Source organism: Falco cherrug, chromosome 8 (genome assembly GCF_023634085.1).
Source record: "Falco cherrug isolate bFalChe1 chromosome 8, bFalChe1.pri, whole genome shotgun sequence".
NCBI classification, from domain to species: domain Eukaryota; kingdom Metazoa; phylum Chordata; class Aves; order Falconiformes; family Falconidae; genus Falco; species Falco cherrug.
In genome coordinates, this window is record NC_073704.1 from 45,269,234 (window position 1) to 45,296,946 (window position 27,713).

General features: G+C 50.9%; 1 long non-coding RNA gene across 2 annotated transcripts; it reads right to left on the reverse strand.

Annotated features, from left to right (window-relative positions):
* Nucleotides 1–559: 559 nt before the first annotated feature.
* On the reverse strand, nt 560–22,887 carry LOC114014330 (uncharacterized). 2 transcript variants are annotated; one of them, XR_008733426.1, is made up of 3 exons: nt 21,933–22,887; nt 15,725–20,406; nt 560–3,124 (listed from the first exon to the last, which is right to left on the reverse strand). It is a non-coding gene; the product is annotated as an uncharacterized LOC114014330 (long non-coding RNA). The 2 variants fall into 2 exon arrangements; XR_003557782.2 differs by lacking the exons at nt 15,725–20,406; nt 21,933–22,887 and adding exons at nt 9,311–9,398; nt 10,541–15,715.
* Between the last annotated feature and the right edge of the window lie 4,826 nt (nt 22,888–27,713).

Consider the following 27,713-nt stretch of genomic DNA (forward strand, 5'->3'; position numbering starts at 1 on the left):
CTGGCCCCATCCCACACCTGCTGCAGCAACAGGGACACCTTGAAGAGGAAAAGGGGCTGGGTAAGAGGCAGAGACATTTTGACACACAGAACTGGTTGATGGCCATGTCCTCCCAAGACCATGCCCATGGGGGGGATGGGGAAGGCAGGGAGGAGGACTGAGGAGGGGGAGGAGGTACTGGTGGCAGCTTGCTGTAGCAGGAGAGGCTGGAGCAGCTCCAGGGGATACACAGGACCCCCTTGGTGATGTCCCACCACCATCCTTCTAAACCATGGCAGCAGGGAGTGGAGCAGAGGCTGCTCCCTAGCACAGGCAGAAGGTAAAGGCAGTGCTGCCTAGGGCAGGGGGGATGGAGCTGACCACAGAGGGATTCAGATGCCCATGGGGTACCTACCATGAGATGCCAGCAGGACTCTAAACTGCTGCAACACGCACTTGGCCCCAGGATGAGGAACACAGCCAGGGCTTGGCTGTCCATGCACAAGGGATGCAGGCTTTCACCCTTGGCTCCAGCCCCATGCACAGATCCAGTTGCAAGGATGAATTCCTCCTGTACCACCAAAACAGGGCTACCAGCACGTGGCAAAGCATTTGTCCCTCCAAGGTGGCCATCTGGGAGAAACTGTCCTTCCTCCCAGCAGAGCAGCGGGGAACGCAGGCTGGCCGATTTCTGGCTCGGTTGACCTCTAAATTCAGCTGGTGGCCTGGCTGGTGCTACTCACATGACAGCAAGGGCAGGAGGACCCCTCCATGGGGGTCACCTGGACAGACACTGCTGTAACAGAGCTGACACACATGTATGTACACCTTTGGGGACAAGAAAGGCTCAAGTGGTGTGACCAGGGCTCTGCTTACTGTTTTATCCCTGGGAAATATCCATCACAGTATTTGGACAGTGAGAGGGGCTCCTGTCCTTGCCAGATCCCCCAACTACCTGGCTTTCAGGCTGGGTGACATTTGGGCAGGGGGGACACCTCCACCCCCGAGCCCACTCCACGCCTGGGCTCTCAGACCAGGTTTGCCAATGTGGATTTGCTGTGGTGAGAACAGGACTTCCAGCCACCTCCTGGGAAGTGGTGGCAGCACCCAGCCCACTGCAGGCAACCGCAGTGCTGCTCCAGCTGCCCACCCCAGCCTGGATGAGGACCCTGTGGCTCAGCACCACAAGGCTCCAGGTTTGTCTCTGCACCAGCAGAGTTATGATATGGAAGCAAGACCATGTTTTCATACCAAAAAGAGTGTTTATTTCTCCATCTTTTGTACTTACAAACTGTCATGATAACACAGTGCTACCAGAGCACAACTTGCCCACAACTGCAAAGACATGAAAAAAGTCTTTATATTAAGGGAACTGTGACAGGAAAATAAAAGCTCTCAGGTAAGGCGTCAGGCTGGCCCAGGTGCAGCTCATGCATCCCAATTTCTCTTTCAATCCTGCAGCTTTCCAGGGCTGCTAAATGCTGCCACAGGCATTTGGCTGTACAAAGGCAACTCCTACCTGCACTTACCGGACTGGCAGAGCCCGCCATCACCCTGACATGGGGGTGGCACAGCTCTTGGCCCCTCAATGAGCAGTCTGATGCCCCAGGCAGAGTGACCGTTGGCTTAATTATCCTACCTGCCCTTTTTTACTTCCTCATCCCTTCCTGGTTCTAATGGGCTCCTGGTTAGCCAGGTTTGAGTGTGGGGAGTCCCTGGACCACAACCAGCACCATCCTGCCCAACCAGCTGCTCAATGCTGAACTGGGGCAACTCTTCTCCCCTCTACAATCAGTGTTTTTCTCTTTCAGGCACAAACCTCATGTATGCAGGCATGCACCTACCTCTTCCCCAGGGCCCATCTGCAGCCGCTTGCTCGCTGTTATTCTCTCCGATTCATGCACCACCGAGTTTGCATGCTGGAGCCGAGCACCTGGGATAGCAGCGAGATAATAGACACGAAGTGCATCTGAAGCAGTGAGCAGGCATTGTGCCCTGCACAAAGAGCTCTGCCGTGCGCAGCTGCTGCCATGATGGGACTGGTGGCCGTGCCACGTGCCACACAGGGCTGCCGGGCTGACCTGGCACAGGAGAACACACTCTCTTAAGCAAGCCCAGCTTTGTATTAGTGCTTCCAACCTGTGATGTGATAACAGGCCCCAGGAACTCCTGAAGTGCTACAAAAAGTAGAATTGTATTATTATTGAACATAAAAGTGCACTAAAACTAAAAGCTGCAAAGCCTTGGTGTGACCCCAGGAGGGACAGTGCTCCCAGTAGTGCTCAGGCAGGCACAAGCTCTCACAGGAAGCCCTGTGCTGGGTCACCCCAGCCATACTGAGAGGTCCCCAGACCCTGCTGCACTGCCAGTGCTGGCTCGCCCCTCCCTGGGTGGCTCTCACAGACCAGAGAGTGCCAACCTGCCTTCTCTCCAAGAGCATTCCCAGCCACTCTGTTTCTTTCTCTACACTCCTGGTACCCCAGCTCGTACCTGGGCTGGGATCAGTTGGCCTCCTCCTCCTGCAGGGAAGTGACAGCAGCCAAGCTGCATGCTGGTCCCAGATGATGCTGGGCTGTTATGGATCACTCCATGACTTCAACATTACAAATATTTTAAATTAGAACAAGAAAACAACTCAATGCCTAGAATGCATGAGCTGGGGCAGAACCATCCCCACTGTAAACTATTGCACCAAGAGCCAGCACCCTGCAAGACAAGACCCTGGGTCCCTGCTTTGGTACCCCAGCACTGATCCACGTGCAGGGAGGGCTGTGGTTTTACTCTGTCCCTGCCTTTCTGCCCAGTCTGCTCCAGCACGAGAACTGCAGATGATGTTGTTCCCTTTGATTGAAGCCTTTGACCCTTCAGTTGTCTCCAGGGACAGACTAAAGATCAGACAGGACAGCTAAAACAACACAAAATGGCACAAACAGCCCCAAGAGCAAGAAGGAAAATAAATTATCCTTCATAGCCATGCACAGATCCCAGAATGAAACTTTACTTACTGAAAGCTCTTGCAGGTCCAGCAGTGCTCTGCCTTTATCCAGGGGCAATGTCTAGCTCGAGCAGCTGATGATCACCACCGTCTCCTCAATGATGCCTCCATCTCTTGTCATTTCGCAGGCTTTGCTGGTTTTGCTTGGTTCTGAAAACAAGGCATCGTTAAAAACAGGGGAGAAGCACCTTCAGGCCACCTCTGGTACAGACCACCTTCTTCTGTGGCAGTGGCCACAGCTGGCTGAGCTGGAGGAGCTACCTGACCTCAGGATACTGGGGAATCGAGAAGTTCCCACCATGAGGTCACGGGCTGCAAAATGCACCACATTAAGGGTTCAGGCAACCACCTGTCTTCCCCCCTTCCTGAGAGAGCAGGCGTAGCTCCTGACAGGCAACACCATGACCCGGCTGGGACTCCAGACCTCAGGACACCCCTCCTTAGGAGGCCCCTGCACAGCCCGTGGGAGAGGACAGCGGCAGTGTAAGGGAGGATACTGCCTGCCAGGCTCTTGTGGGGTTGTGCTGGCAGAGAACTTGAGCCCCCCAAATCCCCCCATGCTCTGCACTTTGGCCTTATACCTTTACGCCCGGCATTGCCTTCCAGATGCAGCCAAACACTGGTGTCCCAGTAACAAGGCTCAGGGAGCAACTACCCTTAAGAAGCCTTTATAGCTTAAAGCCCAAGCTCATCCAGCTCATGACGTTACACTCAAGACACCATCCCTGAATTAGAGCAGCTGCAGAGCACCGGCCGGCACTAGGGCACTCAGTGGAAGAGGGCACAGGATGAGCGTGGCCGGCTGAGCACCACCACCACCACCACCGGCACAGCCACAGGCAGGCACCGGCACAGCCACGCAGCACTGCCTGCACAAGCTCCTGCCTTCAGTGTCTCACAAAATGTATTTTTACGATTGGGAGGGGACAGCAGAAGGGAGGAGACCTGCTCAGGAATATAAAGTAGCAGCTGAATTACCGCCCAGACACTGCAGGCATGAGAAATTAACTCTTTCAGGACTGAAAACCTTTCATGTTGTCACCCTAGCTCCTGAAATACCAAGGGCAGACAAAGGAAACTGTGCAAAGGAGAGAAGTTGTAGGCTCCTGCACAGGATTTACAAGACTTTTGCAAACCCTGCTAAATAGCCAGCACAAACCCAGCACCCCTCTCTCACTCTCTCACCCCCAAAACTGCCCCTCACCTCTCCTTGTTGCATCTGCCTCTCCCTGCCCCACTCCCCAGACACAGCCCCACACAGAGTCCCTTTGACCAGCAGCGCAGCAGGCAGGAGACATCACTTCTGGGTATTTCCTCCACCCGCCCAAACCAGAAAAGGAAGAGAAACGTGGGCTGTGCACAGAAGACAGCTAGGGCAGCACTTCTGCCCTGTGCACAGCGGGTCTGATGCAGACAGATCACGCACAGAGCCTGGCCGGGAAGGGACTGACTCCAAACCCAGACATCGACCATCTCCCTTCCCCTTCCAGGTCTGCTGGCAGGGCGGGCATTTTTTGGTGCTGGACCCTGATGTGTGGACACTGTGTGGGTGCTGCTGGTGGGTCAGCGCCTACGGGTAGTCTCAGGTTGCTGCTGCTGGGTTGCATGAGAACTGCCCTCCCATCTCTGTCCTGCAGTGAGTGGGGATGAAGCATTTGGTTTGCTCAGACAACACAGGGAGCATTCAGAGCTGCCAGGCTTTGTGCACTGATCCCCTCGGGGCTACAGCAGAAAGCAGGGGGGGGTGAGAGATGTCCCCCCAGCTGCCAGCTGGACTGTAGTGTAGCTAGAGAGAGCTGAAAGAAAGCAGGAGTCTGTACTCAATGCACCGCTTGTCCTCTGTTCTCTGCAAACCCTCCTTTGATCCAGCAGCCCCTTCTCCCCAGGCGCTCGCCCTGCACCCAGGCTCTCCCACATCCCCCAAGCCCTCCCCCGAGCCCCAACCCGCAGCAGCAGTTTCTCACTCCTCTGGGCAGAGCCACGCTCCTCCCGCAGCCCGGCTCTCCCCCAGACCAAACCCCTTCGCAGCACAGCATGAACCCAGGAGACTGCTCCCTCCCTCCACCTCTGCTCCAAGAACTCCCTCATGCCCCCGCTGACACTCTCTCATCTTTTTCAACCAGTGAATTTTCTCACATCCTCCCACCTTTTTCTTCCATAAATGTATTCAGCTGCTTTTTTTAACCCATATAAACCATAAGCATCTGTAACATCCTGTAAAGAGGAGGGCTGTGAAACTACAGCTTGGCATTTAAGCCTGCCCCTCCCAGCTTCATTCAAGCTCTCACAGAAGAGACACAAACATCTCCAGTGTATAATTTCATATGCCTCCTCCATGTTCCTTTTCTGAATTAAGCAGCTCCATGTCTATCCGGTTACCCTTGCTCCCTCCCTCTGCAACCTTACCTAGCTCATGGTGGCCCTCCTCAGGCAGGGGAGCCAGAACTGCAGGCAGCGCAGCACATTTAAAACAAAAAAAGCCACTGCAGTGGTTGCTTTTCCCTCTTCTCCTTCCTTTCCCAGGGACTTCTAGATCTCAGAGGGAGCTTTTGGGTTTTAACTTCAGCCACGGACACCCCACACATCCCATGTTTCACTCCAAGTAGTAACAGACAGCTCAGAGAATCCCCATGGATGTTAAAAGGAAAAGGCACACAGGGTAAGACAGCCGCTTCAAGATGCTATAAGCCACCAAGCACCCAGTAAGGTCCCTCTGCAGCCCCTTCACAGTTAGTCTTTTGTTTTTGACTACCGAAATATTGTCAGAAATACTCCTATTACTCACAGTTTTCCTGATGTACCTTTCCCCCTGCCTTTTAGCCTGTTAAAATAATGGGTTAGCAGTTTGGTAGGAATCTCCCCTCTCATCCCACAGGAGCTTAGCTTCCTTAAGAGACTGCAAGAGACCCCTTTGGAAATCAAGGTGGGCTTTATCAAATGGCTTCTTATGCCATCGTCATCAGCAGCAGGACAAATGGAAAACTCCAGAGCTACTGAACATTAATAGTATTTTGAGCAATGAGGACTTCTGGCTTGACCAAGGGATCTTTGGGCTGGAAACCCATGCCCAAATATACTACTTCTGGTCATTCCCAGCAGATCTGATTTGAGATTGCAGTGGCTTTACAGAAAACTGGCAAAACATTTGAGGAAGACTCAGAAATTACTGCCTCCTCCCATGATACACAGATTTTTTGCCCTGGCATGATTGCACCGACTGGCAAAAGCTTCAGCCTGCCCTGCTTTCCTGGCTCAGTTTGGGTTAGCACTACCTGGGCTAAAGGTGATCATCATCTTCTGTCCCACAAACCAGGCAACAGCCTGAGCAATGGGACAAGGGGTAACATGTATGCTCTGTGCACCACAGCTTCATCCTGTCTGAGAAAGAAGAGTCCCCTTGCATCCAGCCTGGCTCAGCCCTTGCTCTCTTTCCTTTAGATGCCTGGTCAGCAGTGTAATTTGTGATTCATTTTCTGCCTTAACTTGCTGTGTGGTGGGGAGCAGATGGCATACATATGACATCGAGGTGACAGAAAAGGACACTAGTTGAATTACTCCAACCACAAACCAATTCTGAATCATGTGGCTGAAGCTCTGAGGGTAGGACAAGCACTGAGCCAGACTGGAGAAGGACACTGAGCTATTGTGTACGTGCCCTGCTGTGGTCCGCACGCCTTCCTCAATGAGCTGGCTGCAGCACTCCCCTTTTGCTGACCTCGCTCCCCCACAACGGGTCCTTTAAGCTATTAAGCAGAAGCCCAGTGGCTTTTCCCATTCCTTTACAGTCTAGGGATGGAGCTGCTCAAGGCTGAATAGACACAGCTGCCAGGGCAGGACAGGAGTCAGAGCTCAGAGCTGACAAGGCTCACATGCTGAGCTCCTGTCTTCCTTGGCAGCCGTGACGAGGGATGGAGAAATGGCCTGACAACTGGTGATGGAGAAAGACAATATGTCCCATTGGGAGAGCTCCTGGGGACCACAAAGCATCAGACAGGAGGTTCATGGGGAGGAGGACTTGGAGAAGCACCAGCTCCAGCAGGACCCTCCACAAACGCACATACTCAGGGCACGCCGTGGCAATGCCAAAACCAGCACAGGCTTGGGACCTGGTGTGGGTTAACCCCAGTGGGCAGCTCAGCCCCCTCCACAGCTGCTTGCTCACTCCCCCCAGCAGGAAGGGGGGCAGAACTAGAAGGGTAAGGGTTGAGACAAAGGCAGTTTAACAGGTAAAGCAACAGCTGAGTGTGCAAGCAAAGCAAAATAAGGAATTAGTTCACCACTTTCCACCAGCAGGCAGGTGTGTTCAGCCATTTAGTGGCTCGTCGTGTTTAGCTGCCCACTGGGGTTAAATCACAACAGGACCACACAGACACCACACTGCACTGAAATCAGCTTCTGAAAAGAGCAAAAAGGGGGAAGACCCAGAGGGTAGGGCAAGGAAATCCCACAGTAACAGGCAGAGTTCAGGCTCATGTGCCTGGTAAATAGACCCCGCTCCCCAGCTCCTACCCCTGTGAGCGTGGCATAAGGGCAGCCCTCTTGGCCCTTACACCCTGTAGGCACTGAGCCAGGGCTGCTTGTTTTTGCAGGTGTGGAAAGGGAAATCCTCCCCCTCCAAGGGAAGCTGGGTCTGAAATAGCTGCAAAGGCAGCGAGAGTCCTCTTAGGGTTTTGATTACAGCAGGAGAGCTTCCTACGATCAGAGCACACAGTGGTCCTCTGGGAAAGGGCCAGAGGGGTGAAACCAAATCAGGGGGATGTCAATGGGACACAGGACATGTTGTCATCAACAGCCGAGGTGGTGTACGGGAGCATGCATGGTGCTGCACATAGGTCATACGTACCTACAGGTTTTGGGCTGCAGCCGCTCACAGCCATGGTCCCATTACCTGTGGAGGACCGTGGGCACCCTGTGTGTCCAACAGCACCAAGACATGTCTGCCACGCAGACACCAAGCAAGGGGCAGCAAGGCTACGCTAACCACGCATTAGCCTTGGACCCTACTGAAGCCAAAAGGCAGAAGAGTCTGTTAAAGTACTTTAAGTCCCTGCCCTTCTCTGCATGTAAAAGATGAACAAACATCCCACTGCTACCGTAGGCTGCTGGAACGGAGTTGGAGGTTTCTCTCCACACTTCTGACCTTCCTCCTCCTATATGTGAAACAGAAAAGTTGTAGTTTTGTCTCTTTTACATCTCTACTCTCGTTTCCTTTTTCCAAATGCTTGGCTGAGAGATCTTCCTCCCCCACTCTTCTAGTCTGGTCACTGGCTCACGGCCACTTCTGTGGCACAGATCTAGCACCATGTGTCCTCACTCCCGCTTTGAGTCCTGTTTTTCTTTGCTTTCTTTTCCACCGTGAGTATATCACATCCCCTCTGCACAGAATCTCCCATACAGGGACCACTTTCAACAGTGCATAAGCTGCTCTAACATTTCTTCACACTGCTTGCCTCAAACCCTGTCATTCCTGAACCTGTTTCCAAGCTGTCTCCTTTTCCAAACCCTCCTGATCTCTCTACTTGTGCCTAACATGGCACAAGTCCCTTCTTTCTATCTTTTCTTATAGCTGCTGGCACTGGGGGTATCTCCATATATCCCCCAACCACCTCGATTCTTTCAAGCTCTTTGGAAGCCTTTCTCGCAGAAGTGTAACAGTCCCGTCTTGATGACACTCATCGATGTAAAAGGTATGAGTCTGCTTCCTCAGCCTGGAAGAAGACTTTAGTAGGGTCTGTAGCAACAGGACAAGGGGTAATGGTTTTTAAACTAAAAGAAGGTAGATTCAGACTAGATAGAAGTTTTTTATGATGAGGGTGGTGAAACATGGAGCAGGTTGTCCAGACAGGTGGTAGATGCCCCATCCCTGGAAACACTGAAGGTCAGGTCAGACAGGGCTCTGAGCAACTTAACCTATTTGAAGATATCCCTGCTTATTGCAGGGGGTTTGGATTAGACGCGCCTTTAAAGGTCCCTTCCAACCCAAACCATTATATGACTATAATTCTAAGGAAAAGTCTGGCATCCTGGTCCACATCCCTGGGCAGAAGAACAGACGATGGCAGGTGGGAGTGCACAGCAAAAGGTGCTGTGTAAGCCAGCACAAATGGAGGACTGGAAAAGCTATTTTGAATATGGATTAAAAGAACGTAACATGTCAGCAACTGCAGCAATACCAGCTGGGTATGTGAACCATGCCATGGTTTCCTTGACAGCTGAGAGGAAGGAACAAACACCAAGTACAAGTAGTAGGCACCATCTTTCTCCTTCCCTTACCAGCCGCAGAGCTCCCTGTGGGAAGAGGTGCAGAAGTGGCCCAGCCTGGTGAGCAGCACCTACCCTGCCACACTCCCCAGCTCCAGTGGGACAGGCTGCTGGACTGCAAAGCTTCCTGTAAAACATCCATCGCTCCAGCCCCACTAGCCACCTGCAAAGAAAACACAGGACCCTGTGACACTGATGTGGCAGGAACAGGGAACGGAGCCCTGCATCTGGACTCCTTCACAGTGGCTCTGTGAGCAGCAGCCTCACACCCTGCTCTGCCACAGATGGATCAGGGAAAGAGACAATAAATATTCCATGTCCTGTTCCTCCATGTTTCAGGTATGGGGTAAAATCCAGCAGATCTTCACTCTGTATATGCTTTGAGAGAATGTTTGTGTGCCCCATGGGTATGATGGGGGTGGGAAGGCATCCACCTCCCCCGCTCTGAATGGAAGGGAACGGATTAGGACCCAGACTGCCTGGCAACACGTTTCTCTTGGGGAGGAGGGTGGGGGCTGGCTCCGCCAGGATTTTTTGGGCATGCTGTCTAAAGCCTTTTGCTTCTTTAGAGATCCCAGCTGTTGGGTTTTTTGCTGCTAATGGAGGCTTCTCCAGCTCCTCCGCTGATCTCCCCCAGGGTCTTCTCCTTCTCTGCTTGGCTCAATGGCTCAGTTGTCTCCTTGCACCTCTCCAATGAGCATCCCCCCAGGCTGCTAATGCCACCCTGCCCTCTAATCTCCCTTTCACTCCCGTGATGGTGCTCAGGCCACTAAGGAGATTAGCCTGGCCTCAGCTGCTCACCCTCCTTAGCAACAGGGGTGTCACCCCCCTCAGGGAGCCATGTGCAGGGGTGACACATGTGCTGCCACACCCCCCCCCGCCCCCCCCCCCGTGGCAGTGCATTTTTGATGCCCTCTCCTGTCCAGCCACAGACCCAGAGGAGGTGCCCGAGCCACAGCACAGGATGAGATGTGCTGGGATCGGGCACTGGTAGGACATTCCACCCCCGCCTCCCAAGCTGGGAATCTGGGACACCGCACCCATCCTTGCCTATCGTCCCCTGTCGGTGTGGGATTCTCCCAAGCTTGAAAACGAGAGGGCCAGGACACCCAGGCAGGAGTCTGAGCTCCCCTGCACCCCATCCCCGTCCCTGCCCCCCCCCCCGGCACAGCCCTGTGCTCGTTCATCACAGAAGCAGATTTTAAAACGCCATTAACCCCCCAGCCCACAACAAACTGCACGTTCCCGCTGCCTCTGCGGAGCCGGAGCGGGGGGAGGGGGGGGCCGCAGGCCCAGCGCACTCACCGCAGCCTCCCAGCGGCGCGGCACCGAGGGGGTTAACGCCGGGCGCTCGGGCTCGCCGCAGGTCGCCGTTCCCGTGACAACGGCTCCCGGAGAAACCCGGAGCTGCGCAATCCCGTTAAACCTCTGCGACAGGCTGCGCGTGCCGCCCGCACAGGCTGCCACCTGCCGGCAACACCAGCGCCCCAGCCCGGCGAGCGGGGGGGAGCTGGGCCGTGAAACTTGGCTACCAGGCCCGGGCTTGGGGCTAGTGAAGGGGGCTGTAAGGACGGAGGGTGCAGGTATACACCCCACAAGTCACCAGAGCCTTGGGGAGCTCCTAGGAGGGCCACAGCACTGGGACTTTGGCTGGCAGAGATGCTCCTCGGAGCAAACCAGTCCAAATTCACCTGTGGGGGCTCTCAGTTTCCAGAGCAGGTTTGAGTGACAGCAGTAAGCCACTGGCATCTCTTAGGGCTTTCTAGTTTCTTACCCTTACCCATCCACTTGTGCCAAGCCCAAGTGGAGGGTCTGCACTGCTCCAAAGGGTCTCTGAGGATGAGACAGGGTGGTGGCCCAATGGGAACATCAGACTGAACTCAGCCCAAGCCAGACAAAGGGACAGGAAGGCTGAGGAAGGGTGCTGTGACACTGATGGTTAGGGTCCCTGCCTCACCTCTGTGCTTCAGTTACTGCCCCTCCAGCTTTAGCGTACTCAAGGATTTCTAAAAACCCTTGGTACTTTACCTGATTTGAGAAGTTTGGGCTTTTCCCTTTCCATGCTTCCACTGCTGCTTGCAATAGGAAAGGGCATTTGGAGAAGGTAAGTAGGAAGTTAGGGAGGTGTTACACATTTAAGGTGATGCTCCTGATGTCAGAGCTCAACAAATGCATTCCTGCTGTGGGTAAGCAAAGCAGTACTGGGTTTAGTCAGGTCTCACACAAAAGGCTCTGTGGGTGCTGGGCAAACAGGGCTCTCAGACTCCGGAGACCCTAAGCAGTTACTGCTCCTCGCGTGGGAAGTGGTCCAGGAGAGAACGGACACTATCCCTTGAGGGGAAGCTCACACAACAGCACAGAAACAACCCATTCCCACGTGCCTGTTGCTGGGGCTCAGTGACCTTAGATGAGGGAACACAGTGTCCAGGCTTGCTATAATAAAGCTTATTATACAATATATAATATCTCTCTCTCACAATACATAAACCTTATTATGCAATAAGGCTCCTACATCTGAAGCTGATTACAGGACTGCACAGCCACAGGTATTTATTTGTTGGGTCTTCCCCCAAGCTGTACCTTAAGTTGCTCCCCTGCACTCCTGGGTTCAGAGGTGCAGCCTTTCCTTCCATTTGCAAGTGCTGCTGAGTCACTTGTATCCTGGGAAAGCATCTCTCCTCTGCTGGGGGAAGGATGGGGCCGGAAGCAAGCAGGGGGCAAACAGTGCCACTTCCATCCTGCCTCATCGTCTAACTCCATCACCAGGTACAGGAGGGAAAACAGACACAGTGACTCACAGCAGCAGGAGCCCTGGAAACCCTGGCATCTGCAGGAGCCAGGGGAACCCAAAGGGGCTGTGGATGAAAGCTGACACAGAAAGAAAATACTCTTCTTGAGCTACAATTGCTGGCACAGCTGCTGGCCAGACCCCCTTCTGAAAACTGAAACATGCCAGCAAGGGGATGGAAATCATTAACTTGTTAATTTGTGTGATTTAACCATTTCCACGATTTAACTGTTTCCACCTCCCCCTGCCCCTTGAACAAGCTCAGATTTCTTAAGATTTCCAGCACCCCAATGCTGCAGTGCCTGAGGCTCCCCCAGAGCAGCAGGCAGGGGTTGAGAGAACCACTAACAGAAGACAGGGCTCCATCTCCTCTCTTCACATGCTTTTAAAGGCAGAAGCCATAACATATACATTTTCTGCAGGAGTACATCTCCGGGAAGGAAGCCAAACAGCACCCAAGAGAAACCCAGAGCAGTTTGATGCTCCTTTCAAAGCGCAGAGGCTCAGGAAGCCATGGCCTCAGAACGGAACGGGAAAAAAAACCCCAAGTCTTGCAAATAAAGCAGTTGGCTGAAAACTACAGGATAGTCTAGGAACGATGATGAAGCAGGGTGGGGACCTCTGTCAGGAGGAGCTGGGACACAACCCTACTAGACACTGAGCATGCATTTAGCGGGCTGGCTAGTTTTGCTGTGGCAAGCCAAGCCCTTGGGGTTCTGGGACTCAGCTATAGCAACAGTGTGGGTCTGCAGCCTTATCTGTGTGTGCTCTGGATCAGGACCACCTTGTCAGAGGCAGCAAAGCAGTGGGAGGGAGGAATAGGAGAGCTTGCAAAGCATCTCACTGCGGGAGTTCAAGCTGCCAGGAGGAGGGGGAGTGTTTCAGGAAACCCAGAGAGGCAGGAAATCAAGAGAGAGGGACAGTAATTGAGTCCGTATGTTGGAAGGGAAGAATGCATCTGGTAGCGGGGAGCAGGCTAAGGGAGAAAAAAGTCCATGCAGTGGGGACAGTACAGGGCACTCGCAGAGTCACATTAACCTCCTGGACCACACAGAAGGCTGAATTCAGACTAATCACAAATGCTGAGACAGGTCACTTGTCACTTCTGTAAGCTTTCAGGTCTGTGTCTACAGCAGCTACAGGTTCAGGAAGCTTCCAACCTTAAACTCATTAACATCTTAATGTAACAGGTAACATTGCAAAAAGGTGAAGGAAATAGCTGTTTTATTACAAAGTGACAGGGTTAGATCTACATCCATGTCCCTGAGCGTGCACGGAGCTAGAAAGGAAAGTGGACAACAGTAACATCAGAACATGGTTTTGCCATTCATTGGGCAGCGTCAGGAGGGATGCCAGGTCCGCTCTTCTCCCAGAAAGCTGGACAGCTTTGGTGCAGGAGTACCTGCTATTGTAGGATTCACTCACTTTGAGGTAAGGGTACAGATGGGGTGATGAATGAGCAACCTGAGTCCGCACAGTCATCGCTAGGCTAGCCCACAGAGGCTGTGTCACTGCTTTAGGGACGCCCAGGTTCCAGCTACAGCACTGGGAAAGCTCATAAGACTGTTTATGGCCTCTCCTCCTCCCCCCTTTGAAAACACATTTGTAAAGAAATCTGAAATGTATGTGGTTGCAATAGAGGAGCCTAACACCAGACGCCTGCATTTGGGAAGGGGGAGTAGAGCTCTGACACTACACCGAAAACAAGGCATCCCAAGAAAACAAGGGAGGAGACAGAATGCAGGACTACAGCACTGAATGGCCATACAGGGTTTTGCTGTGTTGTGCAATTTGCTGCATTTTATATAGGCAAAAAGCCTCTTAAGAAGGCCCTTAGGTTTGGCAATGTTCTCTGTACCTTAGTAGGCTTTGCCTATCACTGAAGATATGACTTGTCCAACACCTAAGTTTAAAGCTCTGTAGGCAAACCTGCTAATTGCTGCTCTCAGGACTTACCCCCTCAGTAAAGAAGAGAGTAATTTGCACTCCCGTTGTCCTAAGCCTCCACCCCTGTCCCACTCATGTTGTCCCTGTCCCTGTCTACCTGTCCCACTCATGTTGTCCCAAGCCTCCACCCCTGGGAATTCAGCTGCAGAGCATTTCTTTCTTCACCTGTAGCTCTCCACACACATTATTAGTAGAGCTTTGCATCTAGTCCAAACCGTCTGCTGTCCCAAACACCCAATTGTATCTCAGGCCTGCATTCATGTCTACCAGTTCTTCCCGCTGCTGTCACTCCTGCTGCTTCTTCTCTGCCTCCTCTTTCATGAGCTTTGCATGGCATATCATCTGTATCATGCTGCTTCTGATTCTCTGTGACAGCTCACTGCAGAACAGGAGGAACAGCTGCTTAGGGGCTGCAGTACGGTTGGGTAGGGGAAAAAAAACCACACAAAAGCAGTTAACAACCCTCTTTGGAAGAGGAGTAAGAAAATGGCACATCTGGGCAATGAAGGGAACACCTCAGAATTAAGAGGAGAAAAGGACATCTTGCTCACCAGAAACCTGTTTCTAAAGTTACTCAGTTCTATGAAGATGCTATCAACAGCCAGTTTCTGGGGGTCAAACAGAAAGTACTGGCCCAGTACAGTATAGAGGTCCTCTGTGTCTGAGTACATCATTTGCAACTTCTCATATTGTGTCTTGGCATCCTTAACAAAGCTGTGAAACCCTGAAGTCAAGGACCATAAACCAAACATCAGGCAGAAAACATCAGAATAAGCAACAAACCAGAGTACGCAACATTCAGCCTCATCTGTACTTCCTCTCTACTCAAAGGTTTCAGCAGTAGCACAGATGCCACTGTCACCAGACCATGATGCTGACATGAACCCAGCCTAATCTGCTCAGCATTTGGGTGACACTTATACCTTCTACGCCAAAGGCAAAATGAAGGAATATGCAGCTGGCAAAGAAGCATCATCTTGCTTATGCTCCACCTCACAGGCAAGATGGCAGCCTCATGGCACACATCTGTAAGCACCTCCTGCAAAAGCAATTTCATGGTATAGCCCCAGCTGCTCAAAGCCCATCACAACACTGTAACACCCAGCACCTCAGAGTGCCCTTGGCAGGCACACAGAACTCCCAGCAAACCACCAACCTTGAATCAGTCCAGAAACCTCAGCAATACAGTCAGGTAACTCACTTTTAGACAACTGAACAGAGCAGCAATCCCTTTGGCCAAAGTTGTCAAGGAGACTCAGAATGACAGGGATCCCCTGCTGACGACAAACAGCATCCCTGCAGCACTGCAAGAACCCCCCACAGCTGCAGAGGAACACTCTGTGGTCTGCACCACAACAGAAAGGCCTTTTCCCACATAACAGACCCTTCTACTCTCTCCCTCTCTCTCTCTGCAGACTTTGCTGACCACGAGTCCCTTCTGCCATAGCTCACATCCACTCTGAAACATTTTTCTTCCTAAGAGCAAAAGGATATTATAATTTTTTCCCCCAGTTTTGTCATTCTCATCTGTATCAGCTGGGAAGTTCAGAATATTACATTGCACATTCAAAAAATCTGTTCTTTTGTCACATTTAAGCTTTTCTTCAAGTTCTCAGCAGACACTGGGGGGGGGGGAGGAAGACAGGAAAACAGAGAAGGACATTCCTAAAATATTTGCTTTAAGCAGAAGCATAGTTTCTACCCTGCAACTGTCATCAGGACTCCAGACATACCCCCTTGACAATCCTTCTTACCTCACTGCCAGAAGCGTGGCTCTCCCCCCTGTTTAGACCCAGGCAAATCTCCCCTGCACACTGGTAATTAACTGCTTCAGGCAACATCTCAGTGCTCCCTCAGCAGCGGATCTCCCAGGAAATATGGTCCTTTCTGCTCCTGGATGGTGTGTGTGCTCAGACCAAGGGCAAAGCTCACTCATGCATACACTCATGTGCGTTACACAGGCAGCTGAGAGGGCTGAGCAGCATAAATACAAACCAAGCCAGCACCACGGTTCTCCCCCGTTTTTTACAGTATTTTGGTATGGGGGACACACACAACAGGAAACGTCTGCATGCTTTAACGATTTCTTTGGACCTATTGTTTAAAGCTCTTTAAAGACCAACAGCCCCAGAGAAGGGTGCAAAGACAGGGTGAAGCAGCCAGCCCAGCTCTAGTGCAGCACAGTGGGGTTGGCTCAGCAGCCTGGGACAAGGATGGGACTGAGTTATACTGGAGATGTTACTGTATGTTAGGAGGCTTATTAGCTGAATGTAAATATTAGGCCAGGTAAGGCAAAGAGCAGAGCACTGGGGGTGTGAGGAGGCAGCAGTCAGGTGTTCAGCAGAGAGCTTTCATCCTCTGAGGGACGGATACATCTGCAGTCCACATCCTGCCGCTGCCTCTTGCTTTCCTTCCTCCCTGGGCACTGACTCAGCACCACCAGTCTTTTATCATAGGACAAAACAATAGGTATCCTTCCTTCCAGGCATCACATCCACTTGCTTCATCGATATTTCTTTCCTTTGTCACCCTCCACAGTACAGCACAGCCACACCTCTAATAGGAAGAAGGCTTCCACCATAACAACACAAATACGGCATCTTTGGGATGCAGCCTCAGGCTCTGCAGCCACAGACACAGCAACAAGCCAAAACTGTCTTTGCTCAGAGCAGCTGAGATCCAAACCCCTGTTCCTCAGCCACAGCAAATATCTTGCCTTTGCTGAGATCACTACTGATCCCAGGACTTTGTGTCTTGGAGCTGGTCATGAGAAAAACTGCTCAGGAAAACGGAACCATACAGAAGGCATTGAAAGCCTGGCCAGCAGGTATTTCCAGGTGCTGAAAATCCTCTGGGTGTATTTCCCAGCCACCCACATACAGGTAGCTGAGAAATAAACCCAGAGGGTACCCACCAATTCCCTGAGCTACCCACAGAAAAGCACTCACCTTGCAGAAAGCTACTTTCTCTAGTTCTATACAGACCTCCTCCAGAGTCCCCAAGCTATCCCAGAGACCTGCACACTAGGTCCTGCTTTTAGCTGAAGACATTGAGCTTACACAGCCTATCATGCTCAGGCCCACTCTATCATGCAAAAAAAAAAAAAAAAAAATTCTTAGTGCCAGAGGCAGCAGGTAAGTGAGTAGGTGCAGGATGTGTTCAGGCACTAGGACTGGCAGGCAGCAATCTTTTTCTTTGCCATTGTCAGCTCTCACCTGTAAGATCAAATACAGAAAGCATTACAGCGATGCCTGCAGTCCTGCAGATTTCAGACCTATCAAGCCCTTGTTTCCTGCTGACCTGAGTCATGGTCCAGCACAGCAACAAGCAGGAGAATAAGGCAGAAATATGTATTTAAACAGAGATAGATGCTTCTGAGATGAGCACTGACCAACTGAGTCTCAAGGAACTGTCACCGAGCACATTTGTGCCGCTGGGTCCTGCAAGAGCACAGGCATGTCTCTGAAGCAGCTCGTTAGGCGAGACCTTCTGTTTTTTGGACTCCAACATGACTGAATACAAGGCAGTTACTGAAAAACAACTGTCTGTTACTTGTGGTGCTTCCCAACTTGTTACAGCAACCAGAATTATTTTCTGAACAGGTGGGTTCTGTCTCTGGAACAGTTTTGCATTCACATCCTGTCCTTGGGCAAGCTATCAGGAAGGAGAATCATAGAATGGTTTGTGTTGGAAGGGACCTTAAAGACCATCTAGTTCCAATCCCACTGCCATGGGCAAGGGGCACCTTCCACCAGCCCAGGCTGCTCCAAGCCCCATCCAGCCTGGCCTTGAGCACTGCCAGGGATGGGGCATCTGCAGGTTCTCTGGACAACCTGTGTCAGTGGCTCACCGCCCTCCCAGGAAAGAATTTATTCCTAATATCTAATTTAAATCTACCTTCTTTAGAAGACCTCAGGCTGAGTGTATGTTATCATGGCCAGGAATGGGCTTATAAAGTTATCCAGGAGCTGAGGAGGAGGAAGAAGATTAAGTTCAGGCTGTAGGCACTGGACAGTTTACACACAGCTGGGCACAGGAGGAGATTGTTCCATAAAGAGCATCAGCAAGGGCTGAGCGATAGCAGAATCACCATCCTTCCTGCAGAGGGTCCTTCTAACTCCTGAGTGCATCTTAACTGTAAAAATGGTACTCTGATCAATAGAAGTCAAAAAATTACAGGAACAGGCATTTCTGAAGGTATTTAATTCTTCCTGTACTTCTCAAACTTTATAAAGGTTCCAGCGTTAGGAGCAAGATCAGATTTATTTTCCACTCTCCCACTTCTGACAAGTGACAGTACTCTCATTTGAGGTCACAATCTTAACTCTTAGAGAGCCTGTCTTCCTCAGTGCAGGACTCATCGGATATCGAGTCCTGCTTTTCCCATTCCCCACCTTGCTCTCTTGCCAGTTACCCCACAGCAAGGCTAAATGGGACTGTGAAAACGTAATGGTTTGCTAAAGGAGGCTTTTGAAATCTGGCAATTTGAAGGCTTCTTGCACTGAAGAAAGGGAAAAAAAAAATTGTGATGGGAGTTTCCTACTGGCATTGCATGGCCAAATTTTAATTTTTTTGGAATGAAACGTGGCAGAGGAAAATGACTTATTCTTTTGGAGTTTTACCAGATGCTTTTGCATTTCAAACATCAAATTTCTTTTATGTAGACAACCCAGAGTTCTGTGTCTTAAAAAAACACAGGACAGCTGAGACCCTCTCAAGATATTTTGGGAAGACAAATAGCAAGCTCTTAATGCTTCTATTGAAAACCCACCCCACCCCCCGGCCTTTAAAAAAAGTGGGGTGGGGGTGTAGATCCAGGCAACCACACACTTGAAAGCTTGTACACAGGGAACAAAGACAGGGAGCATGTATTTTCTAGAACATATACATAAGGACAGATATTTTTTGGATCATAAAAATCCTTCAAAGTCCAAAATTTACTTATCTAGACTCCACCCACATCAAAGTGAGATGATAAAGCTGCCTTCTCTACAGGGAGAGTCAGTCTATTTGGAAACTTAGGTAATAAAGCTGGTACTGATTAAGCAGCCCAAAGAGAATTACTGCTGTCCAAGCAGGTTAAAGATACTGGTAGTTTTTGGGGTTTTTTTGGTTGGGTTTTTTTTTGGACAAATTAAGCACAGAATTTAAATTAATCACTGGTTGGTTATAAGGATGCTAAAAAACATCAGGAAGCAGGATGAGGAAGAAAATGAGACTACAGAAATAAAGTCCCTACTGTAAGACAGGGTGTGTTGCAGACAGACCGTGCAGAAGAGACTTTGCAGTGTTATTTTCCTTACAAAACCAGCCCTAAAACTAACCCTGAGCCCACACAGTGCTGTAACCTGTGTAACAATGAAGCCTCTCCCTTATTCTCCCTAAATCAGCTCTGCAGCCCGGGTCTGTAGCACTGTGTTGCACTGGGAAGCAATTAGAATAATTACCACTGATGGGAGAGCTGATCTTCCTTTTCCCGCCCTTGCTTTGTGCCGTGAGCTGTAACCTCACACTAGGGCCCTCAGCAGACAACAATAAGAGACAGGGGTCATTAAAGCAACCACTAAACATCACACAAGGATGGGCAGCACTAAGCTGAATGGGCAATTAGCACTGCAACTTCTGCACCTAATCAAAGCACCTAATCCAATCAACACTCTCAGCCTAAGGATCTACAGTGACTGAGCAAGAGCTGGAGTCCAAGTATTTAGGGGACTCCTTGATGCACTGGAGAAAGTGCTTATTCAGGGAAACTCCTGCTGTTTCTCATCCCACGTGGCCACTGGGGAGTTTTCCCTTTCCCTTTTCTCTCTTTTCTCCCAGTTATTCGCCCTCCCCACACCCCAAAAAGGAACTTTTACTGTTGTAGCTGATGTTTACCACTAGCACCTTAGCCCATCTTGTCACTTTTTGTGCAACACCAGACAGGGGGAACACAGAGACACTGCAAGGAGCATGAAGTGGGAGGTGGAGTGGGGCATCACATAAGAAAAAAAAAGGTGAAAAATGCAATTTTTGTGTTAGGGGAAGATGCTAATATGATCTCTCTTTATCTGACTAGAGGAACAGTCGCTTCCAAGAAACCCAAACTGCTCATACTCTGCCAGACCTGCATTTTTCTGAGCTTCACCAGTTGAACAAGTTCTGCAAAAGAAGTGCACAAACCAGCAGTCAGAGCTGCCTAGACGTGCACCAGGGTGAAGTTCAAGGGATGCACAGTACAAATAGCTCCCCAGCTATATGCCTCTCCCATCCTTACAACAAAAGTGCAGGGCAGAATCTCACCTGCACCATGCTAGCACTCAGCAGTCTTGTCCAGCTCCAGGACTGTGGTCTTGATCTTTTCATAAGGCGAGCAGAGATACTCCAAGGAAACATCTGCCAGGGCCCGGGAAGCAGCACAGGTCAAGCTTTGGTGCTCATCAGGGGACTGTTCCTAAAAAGTAGTGGTTTCTGACTTAGTCCTACTGACAGAGGACTGTCCAACCTCCACAAATGCAGCTCCTTCCCCTTTTTTCTTTGGAGGTTTTCTTCTCTCACCCTCCTGGTCTTTCTTTTCTGAGTACAGCAAATCCAGGTAAGCTGTGAGCTATTGAAGGAGCTATCCCTTGGGTAACCACCAGCTTGTCTTCACGCAATAGCTGACCAGCACTGCCCTCCTAATAAGGACCAAAGCTCTGGCTGCTCCATGCAACAAATGTCATTACAAAGGGGTATGGAAAGATCAGAGCTCTGCTCTCCCTGATGTTGACAGATACGGACACAGGCAAGTCGCCCACAAAGAGTGAAATAACCTCGCTAAAGACATCTATTGCCTTAAATTAATGCAGAGATTTTGGGCCTGACAATACCCACAGTATCCACCTGCACATCAAAGCTCAATGCAAGACACTGAACACCAAAGGATTTATGGAGCAGCATGAGGAGAAGCATTGGAGATCAGAAGCTTCAGATGCAGGTTTGGTGCTGGAAGAGTGACTGAAAGATGTCCAACATCAGAGTCCCTAGACTTTTTTACCCTTTGTTAATGGCCCCCTCCCCTGCACTGCACTGGAGCCAGGCTGTCATAGACACCCCCTTCTCTGGGAGTATGAACAGTCTCACCAACACTCCTGGGACTCACACAGAGGATCACAGAAAGGGTTTGCACCCTGTTCTGTGCCTCCAGCTACCTCTGCCAGCCCCACACCACGCTAGGGATGACTGAGGCATCCCACTGATTAGACGTCTAAAAATTCATTGCTTCACTGCTGGCTGGAACAAGCAGGGGGGTCTGTGCCTCTCCCAGGGCGACTGCAAGAGCCAAGACACCCCTTCCTGCTGTACCCCAACCATGAGGGGGGTGGGGGGGAAGCAGCACAGAAACCCAACCCTGACCATCTCTCCCGGGTGCTCCCCCTGTGACACCTTGGGCAAGGGGGCTGCAGGAGCCTGTAGCGCCCCCAGCACTGTCTCCCACCCTGCTCGCCAGTCCCTGAAGCAGCATGCTGCCCAGTAACAAGGCAGGGGAGGATGCATCCAGTGCATCCCTCCCTCAGAGCTGACCTATGGCTGTGTTGCTCCTCCATGCCTCCTGCAGACGCACTGGCGCCCTGGGCCAGCGAGCAGACAGCACGGCTGCTGTCGGCACAGAATCACTGACCTATTTTTGTATATGCAGGCACGCACAAGATCACAAACAAAGGGCGCTTTAGCTTAGGATATTTAAAGGAAAAGATACTCATCTAACTATCCCTAGAAACCACAGTGGCTCTTATGACGTTTATTATCTTTCTGAGAAGCATCCTTGTGCATGGCTGTGGGAAGAAAAGAAAAAAAGCAGGGAGCAGTTGGGTAAAAGCAAACCACAAGTGCCAGTAAGCTGCAAAACCACAATTCTAGGAAAGCGACAAAAGAGGATGTAAGAATTTGAGAATAAACTGGGCCTAGGACTTGATTAGCACAAGAGCAACCAGGACTCACCTGTGTGGAAAGAACAGATCTCTGTAACAAGGAGTGACTGAGCAGGACTGCAGGGATATCCCCCACCACACTGTCACTGACGGGTGAGCTGCTTGTGCAGACTCATCTAAACAGATTTTAAACAAGTCAGCTTTCCCAGGGATTTATGTTCAAGTTTGCTGATTGACTTGGACCAAATTGCAAAGTATTTAATCCGCACCTCCGGCAGGTTCTGAAGCTGGCATCTTCAGCTGGTTTGAAGTTAATGGACGCACTTACACCAGATACTGTCTCTGTGCACATACCTGTAAGGGTGAGGACCTAGCAGTTTGGTTCTCAGGTACTGGAATGACAGATGCCACAAAAGAAAACCCTTAAACTGCACTCCTTAGTCTGAAAATAACCCACAGACAAACCCAGGAGCCCTACAGACGGTTCACAAAGCTATCTCCTGCCAACCACCTCTCATGGAAGGCGGAGATGTGCTATGCTCACTGCAGAGCAAGAGCCTGCAAAGAGGCAGTGACCAGGAGTGGACTACAGATGTGTGAGAGTATCTCTGACCCTGCAGCATCTTTGTTTGGTTTGGTGAAGTCTGCTGTTGGACAAACCTCCTGCAGTTTCGACTGCCAACTTGCTTCATATCCTGGATTGAGAAATGCCTGCTCACCCCTAAGCGCTCCACTGCACCACATGAAGGATGCAGTGATGAATAACATAAAAATGGTTACTACAAATAGAGATGCTGACAACAGTTACTCAATATCACATGCTGGCAGCTCTCCTGGGACTCTCCACACAGCTGGGAAAGGTGCCGCTGCCAGTATTTGTTGGTAATGAACCTGGGGCAACAACCCAACCCCAAAGTGCAAAGGCAGGAAGGAAAAAAAAGAGTAAGAATAGATCTCAGTGTCCTGAACAATGAAAACAGGAAAGTCCCTCTCATCTAGGGAGCCTGGACAAGAGCAGCTTTGCTCCATCCCCCTTCCAGGCAGTCTGTGGGGTCTGCTCAGAATCCTATGGAGATGTGTGTTAAAAAAAAGCAATATTGCTGCCAGAGCATCCTGTGACAGTGAGGGACAGAAGGAGAGAAGGCATGAACTAGCCTTGGAAGCTGGCAGGGGTAGGTGGGGGGGACTCCAAGCAGAATTTAATCTGGAATGCCATCTCTCTCGACACCACCCCACCCCACCCCCCCAAATCTGGCATCTCCCCTAAGAGCCCCTTGCTCTGCATCCCCCTGGGTAAAATTCAAGGCTTGCTGCCACCCCCAGCCCCAGCCCCACATCCTGCCCTGACACAGAAAAAGCCACTTCCAAGCTTTACCTCAGCACATCCTGCTCCCCCCCATCCTCCCCCTCTTTGTTGACTTCTTTATTTTCTGCGTCAGAAACATAAAATGGAGACTGTGGAAAAGGAAAACACTTTGCCTAAGATGGCTGAGGGAGAAGAAGGATTTGCACAGCAGTGCATGAGCACCCTCTGCTGCTGTGTGAGCTGCTCAGGGATGGCGGGGGTGGGGGGTGGGGGGGAGCAGCTCTCTAGCCCCAAAGGCTCCAGGCAGAAAAAGACTCCAAACAGTCCTTACTGAGTCATTTAAATTGTCATTATAGCCAAAATATTGGCTTAAAAAACTTCAGCAGCCTTGTCACCTCTTCCCACCACCCCTTTTTTGTTCTGCTTTTCTTCACTTTGTTATACTTACAATCCTTAGGAAAAGGATAGTATTTTGTATTAAAACCAGTGTGTTTCACACGTACAACTCCCAGCAACTAATGCCACTGCTCTGCACATTCACATATTTTTCCAGGTTTGAGAAAAGCCAACAGATTTCATCTGTATTAAGTTCCACACCAGGGTGAGTGCCCGAAGCTTGGCATTACCTCTCGTGGGAATGCCAAGACCCAGGGATGGGAGACAGGGCTGAGGATGGACATAAGGGGAGAACCAACACCCACTTGAAATGGGGTGACTGGATTTTGTCCCTAGGAAAGGTTTAGGGATGAAAGGGTACATGCAAAACCAGCACAAGGATACCTTGCAAGCTACTCCCTGAGCATGCAACTTCCAAGCCAGGAGTATGTCAGCATAGGGCCAAATCCATCTGAATCCGAGGCTTAAATTCTCAAGCAAATCTTGCAGAAAGTTTTCCCAAGATCAATTCAAAAAGACCCAAAAGGCATCACTCAGGTGTGAGATAAAAAACACAAATAGATCCAGGATCCCAAGTCCTTTGTGGTGATTTAAACGCAGAGGAGGATGAGGAAGAAAAGCAAGGAGTTTTAAAAAAATGAAAGGAAAAGACAGACAGAGAGAAAGCACTTATACAAGTGACCATAGGTAAAACCCTAACACCGAAGGATTAAATTCAGCCAGGAGCAGGGTGCCCAACACACGTTTCAGCACTGTAATTGTACACACCCAGCCTGTAAAGGACAGAGCTTTACAAGTGCTGGTTTTGGGGTACTAGCACTTACATGCCCCAAAGCTGCACACAGGAAAACCCAGTGGCTGCACAGCTACCTACAGAAATTCCTTTTAGGGACTTTTCTGGGAGAAAGCAGTCCTTTTCATGCGATCAGGGTGAGGCTGACCCAGAGTCAAAGCTCTGTGGTGATGCTCCTGCTGCAGCAGCACACCTGGGTACAGACAGAGCACGCGACACCTGGGATGCTTTTATTACTGTCAGTTCTGCAGCTGCAAAAACTATAGGCATGTCCCCCCGCATGGCAGGAGACAAGTGAGGCTGGCTCTGGCATAGTAGGAGCTTGGCAGGTCAGAGCTGGCCAGCAGGACAGGGGGATCAGCATCATGGTGCACTGATGAGTGGGTGTTTTTGCAGTGTTGCTGCATAAAAGGGGCATCAAAAGATGATGTGCCCCAACACTTCATCCTGTAGCAATAAGGACTGAAAAAATTGCACAACACAGCTTTGGGGCTATGAACATGGATGTATCCCCAGCACACCCTGGGTGACTCAGTTTGGGAGTGCTGGGAAAGCACAAGTGAGACATCAGGGTGGACACCAGCCTCGTAAGTCAGTGCCATGGGGCAGGAGCAATGGAGATGGGCTCGGTGAGGCCTGGGGTGCACTGGCACTGCTGGGCAGCCACCTGAGCCTGCACTGTCAGCTGGGATGGATGGGGGTTTGGGCGGTAGGAACAGGAACAGAAAAGCACTACACCAGCACAAAAGCAATGGGCTGAGAGCAGGAATGGGGTGCACTGGAGAGATGTGGGGAGCCCCACAACAGAGGGATGTAGACAGGGCGCTTGCATGGTGCTCCAGAGATCCCCATTTAATTTAATGGCACAGAACACTGCTAATCCCTGCTCCTGCCCTCAAACTGCCTAATAACTAAGCACCCAAAAGGCTGGTTATGCCAGCCAGGGGGCAAGTGCTGCCTTTATGTGCCAGGGCAGGTGATTTCTCCCTGCAACCCCTCCATTCCCCCCAGCAGCAGATGGAAACCCCCTCCCAATTATGGTCTTGTCACAGAGAAAAAAAGAAAGACAAATCTCCCAAAGAAGGCTGTCTGACAGGACAAAAGCTCCTTGAAATGGGAGCTGAGCTGTTTTTTCCAGGTTCGGAGCAGGGACGGAGGGAGGGGGGGGCTGGGGCTGGCAGTGGTGCTGGGCAGGATGCGCACGCAGGCGGCACTTCCCCTCTTTGTCTGCAAAAGCAGGTCAAGGGGAGGGGGGGGGGGGAGCGGGGGGACGGGGAGGGGGGGATGCAGGGGAGGATGCAGGGCTGCGTCAACCCTCGTCAGGAAATCAGCTGATCCCTTCTCCCAATCCCGAGCCCCTGACCTCATCCCCAGGAACGGAGCCAACATGGCTCAACTGCGCACATCTGGCGGATGGAAACAACACTGCAAGGGAACTGGAAACGCCAACACACAGCAAGGGGAACACAGAGAAACCCCCCAGTTTTCAAAGCCAGAAAACTCCAACACACACATGAGGCCAAAAAACACCTAGAGCACCCCTAGCCCTAACCTGGGGTTCACTCAGGGGCCTCTTGAAGCTCAAATTGCAAATAAAATCACTGCCCAGCGCTGATGTCCCAGTGCAAACATGATGGATGAGCATAGCGGGCACTACAGGCACAGTCCAGCTCCCAGTATCTCCCAGTAAGCACGCACACACTTGCACGCAGCCCACTGGTAACATCCCTTGTGCTTCTCACGGTAGCAGGAACCTGGAACCAGCAGAAGCTGCACACCAGAGCTGGGTGCACCCGTCACCCATAGCACCCTGAGAAGCAAGCGCTGGCAGCTGACTGTGGCCAGGCAAAGGCACCAGCAATGCCAGCAATGATGGGGACAGCAGCAGCTCCTCACTCCCAAGGAGGCAGCCCAGGGTCACAGCCCAGTCTCACTCCTACTTACTTTTCTAGACATCCTATGTTAGAAACACCACCTTCACCTGGCAAAACATCCACACCAGGACACCTGCTGCAGCTGAACCAGGCCAGGTGCCCTGGGAATGGCACTGCAATGGCAGGAAAAGCACTGTTTGCCCTAAAGTGTAATGAAAGGTCAGTCCAAGACATATAGGCAACACAATCACCTGCTGGAGATGAAAACATCAACTGCTAAAACACACAGCTCTGCTACAGAAAGTATGTGAGCTTGTTGCAGTCGTTCTTCTCTCTAGGCTCTGCTACACATGGTGGGAAATGCTAGGAAGGCACAAACACCTCCTAGACCAGCCAACACCATACCTGCACTTACAGATTGCACATGTGATGAGAAGCAACTTCAGTTTCTAGAAACTCGAGGAACAGGCTCAGACCCCTCTCCTAGGGCATGGTACAGGTAGCAGGTACCTCACATATTCTTCAGAGATGAAACACTTAGAAGATCTAGGGAGAAAGCTCCCCAAACAGGTTCTGCCTCCTTTAAAAAGGAAACGAATGTTCAGTTTCCCACCAGCACTGCTCTCAGAGCCCCATCAAAGTACACTGATGCTGTTAGTGTGTGTTCCCCAACACCACTCCAGGAGAAACAAGAAAGCAAAAGCAGGGAGAAGGTTAAGAGATAACAGCCACCAGCTCCAGCAAGGGAAATTCTGACTTGATATAAGGACACTATTTTCACAAGGGTGGTTAAACACCAGAGAAGGGAGTGCAGTTACATCTAGAGCTGGGCAATTTCTGTCCTTGAAAAGACTCAAACTTGACTGCAAAAGACCCTGAGCAATCTAACTTTCAGGTTGGCCTTACGCAGAGCAGGACTGATGGAGTCAAGACCTCCAGAGGACCCTTTGAATCTGAACCGTACTGTGACTCTGGAAGGATACCTGGTGAGCTCTCCAACCTCGTTCTCCTCAGCAGACACTTCTGAATCAGGATTTAACAGCTCTCAGGTCTGTGGACAGATGCCTCCATTTTGTCTGAGAATATTCCTGAGCAACAGAGGAAGAGAGAAGTTTCTGTCCCTGTTCACTGCCACTTCTCAGCCAACATTGGCACAACAGGCATGAATGCTCCAGGAAGACGGAGGCTACAGTTGCCTCTGCCTCACCAGAGAGAGGTGATGGAGATGGGGACACTGGGCTGGAAAAGGAAGGAAGGATGTATTACCTAGAGGAGACACTTGTGCCGAGGCTCCCCGCAGCAAAACATCTGTGAAAAAGAGGAAACGATACCTCCCAGCATCCTGGAAATCTGAGGACAAGTGAGGAGCATGAGGGGACGCTTTAAATGCATTTGTGAGCACCTGGAGGGCCCAGAAAACCAGCAACAGACATTTTTCAAGCTAGTCCACAGTGCTGGGCAACATTTTCAGAAAACCTCAAA